Genomic DNA, 12738 nt, shown 5'->3' on the forward strand with positions numbered 1-12738 from the left:
AACCTTCTAATATGGCTTCAAATTAGGTAAGTTTTGCTATTTTCCGTCTTTAGCCTCGATTACCATGGCAACGGTTACCCCCAGCAACCAACTGTTAGTGGTTTTTTGCGTTTTACACCTAGGTGTGTCCATGTATGAAATATAAGGAAAATTGGTGACTATGCATGGCCAGACCCTTTCATAAATCATTGATTCTTACATAGAATTGATCTTAAACACTTTCCGAATACAAGCTGGTACACTGTCTGTGGTAGTAGGTAAAGGTATACTCTTTTTAATTTACTATTAAAATCATTAAAATGGGAAGTTTTGTGTTTGCAGCTACATAAATAAACGCATGTGTGCATTACAGCAAGACGCATATCTTGTAGCGACCTATTTCCTTGGCTGCGGGCAAGGGATCGGATACGTAATTGTTCACATACACAGCTCGGAATACAGCTAGATTTTAAATGCCACTCAAATGCATTGCATAGAAACAGTTCTTTTTCCATAATGTGTTTCACTAGAAAATAACTAAAATGTTTAAACACTTTCCGTATGTAAACTGGTACCCTTTATGTCAGTTATACGCACAAATACCCCGTTTATTTGCCAAATAAAACACAAATACATGGTAACAATTCTGGCTTTTTACACTCATATTACGCAATACCCGAACAAAATATTATTGTAACGACATTAATAAAATCATATTGAACAACTTTTGTGTCGACAGCCATATCGAAATCTTAACCGCTTTTGAGTTATAAAGAGAAAACTTTAAAGGGCTCTAGGTCCCTAATTTGAGGGGCCAGCCCCCTTTTCTAGGTGTCAAACGAAAGATCTTGTAAATATAAAAAAATTTCTTCTATATGTCTTAACAAAATATTTGTGAGAAAAAAGATAAACTAACAAAACCAGACAAAATCACAACGCTTTTTTTATCTCATTTTTCGAGCCCTACCGAGCTTTAGCGCCTATTGTGCCTGAAAATTGTTAATGCCTTAATACATTTCTACAATCTTTTGTCTATCATTCCTGAATTTTGAACTTTATATTTTTTATAGTTTTTGATAACACTCTTGGACAAGCTCCCCCTGGACAATTTTCTGGATCCAAGCATGTATTCCTCCTCAAACTATAGATAAAATGAAATTAAAAAACTTGCATTTATTTATGCATGAAATGAAAATAACCTTACATTTACACTTTTCTTCATTGTCGATAGATCCATTAAGATAAAAATATAATTTGAAGTTAAAAAAGTTTTATATAAGGAATAAGGAATCATTTTTAGCTCACCGAGACGAAGTCAGGGGGAGCTTATGCTATACCCTCGGCGTCGGCGTCCGGACCTGGTTAAAGTTTTTGTTGCAGGTCCTGTATCTAGGCTATTACTTGTCCTATCTTCACCAAACTTGCATGGATGATGCATCTGGACCTACTTATGGACTTGAAAGACTTGGATGCTGAATCTGAGTCCTAAATTTCAGATGCTGGAGGAGGTTAAGGTTGTTGGACCAGGTTAAAGTTTTTGTTGCAGGTGCCCTTTGATAGCAATATCTAAGTTACTGCAGGTCCGTACTTCACCAAACTTGCATTGATGGTGTGTCTTATGATACTGATGCACCAGACAGGCTTGAATGCTGATTCTGAGCCATAGGTTTCAGATGCTGGAGATCAAGGTTTTTAGAGCTTGTTAAAGTTTTTGTTGTAGGTGCCCTCTGATGATTATATCTTAATTACTACTTGTTCTAACTTCACCAGATTTCCATGGATGGTGCGTCTTATGATACAGATGCACCTGACAGGCTTGAATGCTGAATCTGAGCCATAGGTTTCGGATGCTGGAGGAGGTTAAGGTTTTTAGAGCTGGTTAAAGTTTTTGAAACAGGTGCCCTCTGATGATTATATCTTAGTTATTACTTGTCCTAATTTCACCAGACTTCCATGGATGGTGCGTCTTATGATACAGATGCACCTGACAGGCATGGATGTTGAATCTGAGCCAAAGGTTGCGGATGCTGGAGCAGGTTAAGGTTTTGATTGCTAGTGCCCTCTGATGATGATATCTTAGTTCTTACTGGTCTGAACTTCACCAAACTTGCATGGAGATGTGTCTTATGTATACTGTTGCACCTGACAGGCTTGAATGCTGAATCTGAGCCATAGGTTTCGGATGCTGGATGAGGTTTAGTTTTTTTGGAACAGGTCACATGTTTTATAGATGATAGCTTGCATAGTTGATTTAACTATATTATAAATGAAACGCAGAGGTTGCTTCAGATGCAGAGCCTGATAGCCATTATCAAGGATGCTAAAGAAATCTCCTACCTCACTCAAACTTGCTCGATAGATAGATGTGTTTTTTGATATATGATATAACATGATTCCTACGATATAGTATTGTATGGGATGAAACAATATTGTTTAATATGATACAATATAACATCATATGTAATATTATAAAAAGTTATATGATACGATATGATATTGTATCAATTTTTTTGATATTTTATGTTATGATATTGTATCATGATATCGTTATGTATAGTATTGTATATTATGATACAATATTGTATTATATTATATTGTATTATTAATTTATTATTTTATCACATGATACTATTACATAAGATATTGCAAAATGATCAATATTGTATATTCTATAATATTGTATCATACGATATTATACAAATATAGCCCTTTCACTCGGTCGATCCATAGATATATCGACTTCACAGAAAAGCATATGCTTTTCTGTGAAGTCGATATATCTATGGATTGACCGAGTGAAAGGGCTACATTCGTTATATTATTTTCGAAGTCTTTTTTTACATATCTCCATCCTTCGTTTTAGCTTCCATGTAAAATTTAGCTAGCTTTTCGCACTCGAAATTTACGAAGTCTCCACTCTCGCCTTTCGACTCGAGATATTCCCGAAAAAGCTTAACGGTTGTTGCAGTTACCCTGTGATAGTGTTCCTGGCATAAACATTTTCCATTATAACCTTGATTTCCGCGTCTTTAGTTGTCGCAAAACGACTGCAACTTCCATCTTTGTTGTTTGTTTATGCGGAGAGAATTTTGATTGGTTTGGGTGAATCACGCCAGCCAATCAAATTCATTTTAACATTAGAGCAAAATTTCCCTTATCTATATTTAGAAAGTACAGGTCCATCCGAGTTTTTAAAGCTTATTTTTAGAAAGTACAGGTCAATCCGCATTTTTATACTTCGACACGCGATATCGAAAGAACCAATGATAAAATTCGTTATAATGCATGAAAATAATATTGTATAATATGATATTAGTTTCTGTAATATAGAATTATATCGCATTAAATTGTATAATATGAAACTGTAATATTATATAATATCGTATCATACGATATTGTATAATATGATATTTGTTTATAATATGATATATATTATATATATATATATATATATATATATATATATATATATATATATATATATTATGACATGAAATTTTATTGTATGATATTGTATATTTGTTATGTGAGAACTAATATTTGGCAATATGGCCGTCATTGGTCGACACTTCACTTTATGATTTTTACTCATTTTTACTCATTATACATTTCATTGTATCTTATACATAAACTGCATGCCGTAAATTCTTAAAGTATTTGGAGAAGTTGCCCTTTGAAATTCTTGACGTCACATTGACGTCACATTGTTTTGTCTGGAGCAGAACAAAGTGGCAGCGTCGAAATTTGCTAAAATCTCTGCAGAGGAAACACAGGCACTTGTTTCTGAGAAAAAAATTTACCCTATAGTATAATAATGTTATTATTATACTATAAGGTAATTTTTTTTTTCAGAAACAAGTGCCTGTGAGAGGAAAGGGAGAAAACATTTAAAATTGAATAGCCACAAAACATTGTAAGTAAACATGGGTGAAGCAAAGATTTTTAAAGAGTATTTGAAAGGTGAGATTAATAATTTTGAAGAGTTTAAATGAGTTAAATTGGAGATGTTAGGCATCTTGTACATGGCTTTGCGTAGATCATCGCTATTTGTGAATAAATATGTCTTTTGATAGTCCTCGAGAAAACAAAACACTTATTAGGTTAGTCACTGACTCACTACGGAAATATATTGGGTTGATCACTCTCATAGAAGGCTCGGCTTTGCCTCGCCATCTATGAGATTGATCAACCCAATATATTTCCGTAGTGAGTCAGTAACTAACCTAATAAGTAATAATATTATACAATATAATATCATATGTTTCAATGTTATGATGTATTATGTAATATGATATTGTTATATAATACTATATTGTTTTATATATTATGATATTGTATTATGTGATCAAATACAACAACATATAACACAATACATTGTCATATCATACGTTACAATATCATATCTCATCATTGTTTATTATGGTATGTTATTGTATTATATGATATATGTTGTAAATATGATAGGATGCAATATTTAATTTTATATTATTGTATTGATTAACATATGAACATATGATTATCATACAATTTTTTAACAGATGATATACGATATTGTGTCAAAACAGAATCCATGAATATCCAAGATCATAAAATATGATTTTCATTTGATATGATAAAGGTGGTCTCATAAAGGTGAAGTCTCATAAGGGTGATGTCTCGTCTCAGTGAGCTTTGTAATCTGTGATTACCTATGTTTTGAGTATTATGAGGTGATAATTTCGGTCGGGGCGTGATAAAATCCAATAAAGCCCGAAGGGCTTTATGATAGATTTGATCATGCCCCGACCTAATTATCACCTCATAATATTCAAAGAATGATTCCTTATTTCTTATATTTATATAATTTTAAGCCATCGCACGATTAAATATTTAAATATAAATAAGCAAACCCCGCTGGCGCCTCAATTTGGCGTCATTTGTATTATGGGTTATATGGTACAAAATCGATAGGTAGTGTTATCACAGTCAAAGACACTGGAAAATGTAAATATAAACTGGTAAAATATATTCATTGACAAGTTAAAATTAATAACAATAAATGATTCAAATTATAAATGTTTATACTCCACATCCACCCCCCCCCCCCCCCCCCCAAAAAAAATCAAACCTGGTTCTTAGGAAAGATTCAGTCTTCTTACATTCTTACATGTGAACAGTAGCAAATTTTAAATCATTTCGTGATTGCTTTTTCTCTCCTTATGCACATTAACATTTTTAAAATTGCTTAATTTAATTTTTGAGATTTATTAACAAAATGTTATATGCATGTGCTTTTTTTCTCCTAATGCACATTAACATTTTTGAAATTGCTTAATTTAATTTTTGAGATTTATTAACAAAATGTTATCTGCATGTACATGTATTCACCTATTTGGGGCAATTGTAAAGTCTCCTAAACAAAGCAGTGTCATCATTAGGCTAGGAATTACCGACATGGATCAAACACTACATAGGAATAAGATAAAATACTTTAATTATTTCTAGTTCTAGAATGTCAGGGTGTCTCCAAGGGGGCATAACCTATGCACATTAACATTTTTGAAATTGCTTAATTTAATTTTTGAGATTTATTAACAAAATGTTATCTGCATGTACATGTATTCACCTATTTGGGGCAATTGTAAAGTCTCCTAAACAAAGCAGTGTCATCATTAGGCTAGAAATTACTGACATGGATCAAACACTACATAGGAATAAGATAAAATACTTTAATTATTTCTAGTTCTAGAATGTCAGGGTGTCTCCAAGGGGGCATAACCTATCATACATACAATTTGATGCACAATGACACAAAGAGCAAGAATAAATTATATGGTTTAGGAATGAGGATCTCAAAAGTTATCAAAATATACAGTGTATCATCATTTCCTATTTCATAAGGGGGGGGGGGGGGGGGGGGTTAAAGACAACACATGGGGGTCATGTACTTTACACCATTTGATGCATCAAAATGACATAAGAAGATATTTTGTATTTTCCTGTTTCATGGGGTCAAAAAAATCCCATAGGGTCATGGCCTACATTGTATTTGATGCATTATAATACATTAAGAAAGAAAGACCCCTTCCTTCCTATTATAACTCATATGAAGATGATAAAGTCTCTACACTTACTTATACATGTTATACACAAATTTAATACGAAATTGTTACAGGGTCAATATGGGGTCAACTCAATAGTGTAAGTCTGACGAATGAAAAAATAACTTTTGCAATTAAAATGACAGAAACTTTACAAATGCGATAGGATAGGTAACGATAATAAGCTTATTTAAATATTAAAAGATGATGATACAGTATGCGAGCAAAGGGAGATCACTTATTTAGAAAGTGAAAGTAATACTTACCGTATCTCATAGTTTTGTGCTACTATAATACAATACATGTATACTAGCGGTAAAAAGAAACTGTGCATTATTTAATATACGAAAAAACATTTAAAAATTACAATGAACAAATTTTATTTTTTGTAATACTGTTAATTAACGCATGTATTTGTAACAACATCTCATAACACATTAATGTCAACGTCGAATAACGTCAATTTCAGCACACTCGAAAGTCACTGTTATTTGAAATTGAATTAACAAAATTAATTACGCGTGTGACCACCATTTGCGTTCACGCATGCTTGACAGCCACGCCTCATTGATGCCACTAAAGTGTTCAGAAATGGTTGAGGAATGTTGTTCCAGATGTTGGTTAAAGCCTGGCCTAAATCAGCCAATATCACTGGCTGATTTGGTAAACGGCGTAAACGTCTTTCCATTTCATCCCAGACGTGCTCGATCGGCGACAAATCGGGGGAAACAGCTGGCCAAGGCAAGACATCGATATTCTGTTGAACAAACAAGTCCCTGACTACACGTGCAACGTGTGGCCTTGCGTTGTCTTGCTGCAGAGTGATGTGATTTTGATGTCTCTGTATGAAGGGTAACACATGACGCTGAATAATTTCATCTCGATAGCATAAGCCGGTGAGATTTCCATTGACAATTTGTAGAGGGTTCATTCCACGTGTTGATATTCCACACCACACCATAACGCTACCTCCACCAAATTGTCGACGTTGCACAACACGAGCGTCCTGGTAACGCACCCCAACATGACGATACACCCTAGAACGGCCGTCACTGCTATCCAAATGAAATCTGGATTCATCAGTGAACAGAATGTTGGCCCAGTCCTGTATTCTGAATTGCAGATATTGTGTGCACTACGCTAGTCTGGCGTTACAATGATGTTGAAGCAGTACTGGGTGCACCACTGGACGTCTTGGTCTAATGTTTTGCTCGTGCAGACGATTACACACAGTTCGAGCAGTCAAACTTGCTGTCTGGAAACGATTTCTCAGATGCACAAGTCTAATGTGGTTGTCCTGTTGACGTGACATCACACGAGGATGCCCAGAGTGCGGTTGATCCAGAGTGTTGCCAGATACTTGAAAACGTCTTCATAATGACTGGATGGTGTTCCGATGAACTCCAAAGTGTCTTGCTACAGTATTTTGTGCCATTCCAGCTTGCAGCATCCCAACAGCACGATAACGTTGGTTTTCGTTGAGTCGTGGCATGACATAGGGGTAAATTTTGTTGAAACTAAAGTGATTTCCTTAACAAAAAAAGTTTGAACAAATCCTTTATAGTTCTTATTCCTAACAGTATTGGCCCGTAAAACTCATGCATACAAATTCTTCAATAAACAACAGGTGCTCACTAACCATGAAAAAGTCTGTGCACCCGGACAGTTACCATCCGATATTGTCAAAAACATTACCACATTATCGATTTTTTAAATTTTATAAATACAAACAATAGATATAGGAAAATTATACTATATTTTATAATGCACAGTTTCTTTTTTCCGCTAGTATATTATGTTTACCTATATCGGTCAAAATCATAATGATAATCCAATTAGAGCACAATATGAATCCCTTTAGCTGATCATCACAAAAGAAATGTTTATGCATGTAAACTAATCCGTTTCTGCATATGAAAAACACATACATGTATGTATACACCACATGAATCCATCAAATCGAAGAGCTGGGTAAAACTAGTACACGCTATTGAGACCTGTAGACTTTTGTTGTGTATTCTTCAAAACCCCTTGCACTATTTTATTAGGTAAATAACAGCTTTAAGGTGGTGCAAGACACCTGCATATTGTGATGTATACTTCCTATTGAAATAAACAATAAAGTATAAACATAATATTTTCCCCCAAAATAACTTTACCTTAAATTGAAGCTCAATGGGTTAGAGCAATTACATGTCTGTAAGGGCATTGGAGTCCGAGGTGTATTTTTGGTAATTTTACTATTGATATAAATGAATTTTCATGGTGGGAGAGGAGAGAGTCTGGACCCCTCACTCGCACCCCTTTTCTAAATCTGTGCACATGATTATGTACATGTAGGCACACAGAAGGAAATCTAAAGCTGGCAACTGCCGCAGAGAGGGGGCATAATTTAATTTTGTTTGTAATAATTGTAGAGACCATTATTCACATGCAGACAGTTCAACCCCAAATGGCACATTAAGTGCTGCTCATGCATAGGCGTCGAAACTTTGTTTTTGCAAAGTTAGACCTAACCATAAGACACAAAGCATCATAGAGGGTTCACCCCCTCCCTGATTATGTACATGTAGGCACACAGAAGGATATCTAAAGCTGGCAACTGCCGCAGAGAGGGGGCATAATTTAATTTTGTTTGTAATAATTGTAGAGACCATTATTCACATGCAGACAGTTCAACCCGTTTTTTATGTATACAGGCATACACTAGTACTATGATTATAAACTAATCATTGAAATATTATCACATCATACGGAATTATTAATTAATACAATTTTTCCCCCCTTTTCTTGAGTAAACAACTTCTTATGAGTCTTACTTTTGGCATTGTTTTCAATATAGAAGGATACATATTCTGTACAATTAAAGGTAGGGATAATAGGATGCCAATTTGTTCACATTGCCGATTTCTTGTGCAGAGAACAGTAAAATTTTAAAAATTTGATTGTGCATGAATTTTTCAAAATCTATTGTTGTAGTTTGTTATAATTCATTCATTGATATATCAACAAGAAAGAATAGAAGGTATAGACAGGCATATGTATCACACCCAAGTTGAGTGTCTCTGTAGTTTCCTACCCCCCCCCCCCCCCCCCCCCCAACGCATCAAAATTGACAATAATTGCATATAAATCATACAAAAGTTTACTTTGTATGTAAATAACTCTCTAAAGATGTAAAGCACTGCAAAGATGTGTGTTCTTAATATACTACTACATTACACTTAGCCAGATAAAATGTAATCAGGGTGAAGCTACAAGGGGCGAGAAATGCAAATTTACCAATTTGTCGCCATACACACAGAACACCAAATAAAGAAACTGTGTGTGGTGTGGGGAATGCATAGAAGATGGCGGCATATTATCTCAAATAACCAGTGCGGAAACCAACAAATAGGCTGTTATTTGTTACTTATTCTGCAAATACATTGATAAAAAATGTTATCGTCACATAACATAGCCGATTAAGTTAATGTTTACATATGGTCAACATACATGTAATTCTAATGTACATGGAGGCGGACGTATCGTGCGGGGATCCAGAAAAATTATTTCCAAAAATGATCGGTTGAATTACATTAAATGCTTTGAAAATTGTTTTAAACTATCGCGCAGGTCAAAATGCATGATAGAAGCTATGTACAGTGTAATTGGAAACTTTCATTTTATATCAATATGTAGTATTACCTATTATAACAAATAAGAGTATAGCCCAACTGCCACAAACAATACATGTCTTTTACCGGCACCACCCCCTCCCCATAAAAAAATGAAACAATTGTCGTTTTATTTGCTAAACATGTGTGTGGTTCAAGATTTTTCTAAAGGACATACCCGATTAGAATTGAAAAATGAGTTGTTTAAAACTAATTTTGTCAAATTCGAAATATTTTCATAAATTAATAGTGGATAAAAAAATGAAAGTCGAACTGGATGAGTGCTAATACCTGTGTTGAATGAATGGTACAGTAGGATATGCGCAAAAAAGTCCCGTCTACTCTTTCCTACCCTATATTTATTGGAACATTAAATCCGATTATAAGAGTCAAATTTAATCAAGTACGGATATATATATATATATTTATATAAATATAGCTTTGCTGTATGAAAAAACAGCATTGATACTGTAGGCATACCAAATTTGGTGTCCGGGGAATGAATACTTACTTCAATATGATTTTTTGAAAATATTCCTCTGGAAATTAGAAATATATAAGCCACCTGTAAAGTTCTGGAGTTATCTTTCTTTTCACAGTGCACTACTCATAAGTTCCTATCTGAGCAACTGGGGATACCAAGGCATTTAGAACACTTGGAAATAATTAAGAGAATAACTTTTTTTAACATTTAATTAAAAAGGGATAATGGGGCTGTCGAAAAGCCCTTACTTTTTGTTGAAGACAAAAAAAGTTCTAGTTAAGGTCTTCCGTCTCCAACGGAAGACCTTATTGTTATTGCTTTGTTTCTTTTTCCCTATTCTTCTATATTATTATTTTTTTTTCTTACAAATTTTGTGCACGCGAGATCTCGAAAACTACTCAATTGATTTTCATGAAATTTTGGGATCTAATAGAAGATGATATGAACCGTATTGCAAATTTTTTTATTGATGACGTCACTTCCGGTTTTGAGATATAGTCGTTTTATCGATTTTCAGAGGTGTATTTTGTCGGCAGTACTCCTCTTAAACTATAGCAGATATAAACTTGAAATTTTCAGCGATGGTAGACGGAAGACTGAAATTGTGCATGAAGGTTTAAAATCATTTCGATCGCAAAAAGTGTCGAAGCTCGCCTGGACCCCAAAATTGGGATAAAAAAACGTCGTAATTTTTTGTGGTTATCTTTAATTATCTCTTTTCTGAAAAATATTTTGTTAAGACATGTAAGGTAAAAATAGTTTCCATTTACAAGACCTTTCTTTTAAAATCAAGAAAAAGGGGCTGGCCCCTCAAATTAGGGGACCAAAGGGCTCTAAAGTCTTTAATCTGTAGCCCTTTACTGAACGATATTTTTTGAAATGTTATAGAAGCAAATATGTTTATCTTACAGTTATGTATCCAAGCAATGTAATGATTTTTCCACGTGTTACGTAATTAAGGGTTTTTAGGGGCCAAAAGTCCAAAATTTTGATCACCCATATCTCAGAAAGGAAAAATATTTTGAAATGCAGTACAGAAGAAAAGTTGTTCAAAACTGATGTTCTTAACAATATGCAACCCTCAAAATTTCGTTAAACGACCCCTATAAGGAGATAAGGGATCGGCCCCTAAAACCTTTTTTCTCATATATCTCCAGAACGGTAACAAATTTCTAAACACTTGTTGAACAAAATATGCTTAGAATTAAGTGACCTTTCATTTGATATCAAGAAAAAGGGGCTGGCCCTTTAAATTAGGGAACCAAAGGGCTCTAAAGTCTTTTATCTATAGCCCTTTACTGAGGGATATTTTGTAAAATGTTATAGAAGCAAATATGTTTATCTCACAGTGATGTATCTAAGCAATGTAATGATTTTATCATGTGTTATGTAATTAGGGGTATTTAGGGGTAAAAAGTCCAAAATTTGATCACCCATATCTCAGAAAGGAAAAATATTTTGAAATGCAGCACAGAAGAAAAGTTGTTCAAATTGATGTTTTTAACAATACGCAACCTTCAAAATTTCGTTAAACGGTCCCTATATGGAGATAAGGGATCGGCTCATAATACCTTCTTTCCCATATATCTTAAGAACGGTAACGAATTTCTAAACATTTGTTGACAAATCTGTTCAGAAATAAATGACCTTTCATTTGATATCAAGAAAAAGGGGCTGGCTCCTTAAATTAGGGGATCAAATGGCTTTAAATTCTTTAATCTATAGCCCTTTACTAAGAGCTATTTTGTGAAAGGTTATTTAAGCTGAATTGGGTATAATACGTTTATATATCCTAACAATATAATGATTTTCTCTTGCGTTACGTATTAAGAGTTCTTACGGAGACAGAGGTAAACAAGTTTAATCTTTTCTATCTTAATTTAAAGTCTTTAAAAAGTTATAAAATGTGATACAATAAAGCATTAGTTCTCCACTTTTTTTTCCATATCATGTTTTTTTGACGAAAATCAAAGTCGATGATGTCAAATTTCCTTCTAAAAATCGGACGGAAGACCTCCTCGTTGCTCGCAACGAGATCGTGTCTAGTTATTATTATTATTTTTCTCGACAGATTTCTGTCAGCGATTTTTTGAAAACTCGAAGATATATTGATACAATTTTGCAACGGTCTTATAGCAAATTTATCACTCTATGAAATGTAAGGTTTCAGATTTCCGGTTCCGGTACTTCCGGTTTTTAAAAGGAAAATTGCAAAAATTGATTAAAACTCAATATTTCAATTATTTTTCAATCTAGAACGTTCAAACTTTAGAACTACATTTATCACAACTAGTTGTTCAAAATTGTAAGTGTAGGCAACTTTCTATATCTTACCGTTTTTTAGATATACAGCTCTAAACTTTTAAAAAGGGGGGATGAAAAAACAAAAAAATTCAAATGACCTTTAAAAAATTATTTAACGCCTATATATTATTTAAATAAATGTAATTAACATATATTCTAAGTTTCATTTAAATATATTGACTACTTCCGGTTTTATAGGTCAATGAAAATTGCCTATGGGAATTTCAGTGTTAAA

At 33.7% G+C, this 12738-nt stretch overlaps 1 protein-coding gene across 4 annotated transcripts in view; it reads left to right on the forward strand.

Annotated features, from left to right (window-relative positions):
• Positions 1 to 12738, forward strand: part of LOC128181529 (growth hormone-regulated TBC protein 1-A-like) — a 172693-nt gene that overhangs the window by 26349 nt on the left and 133606 nt on the right. The gene's annotated exons all lie outside the window — the stretch shown is intronic.

This window comes from Crassostrea angulata, chromosome 4 (assembly GCF_025612915.1).
Source record: "Crassostrea angulata isolate pt1a10 chromosome 4, ASM2561291v2, whole genome shotgun sequence".
NCBI lineage: Eukaryota > Metazoa > Mollusca > Bivalvia > Ostreida > Ostreidae > Magallana > Magallana angulata.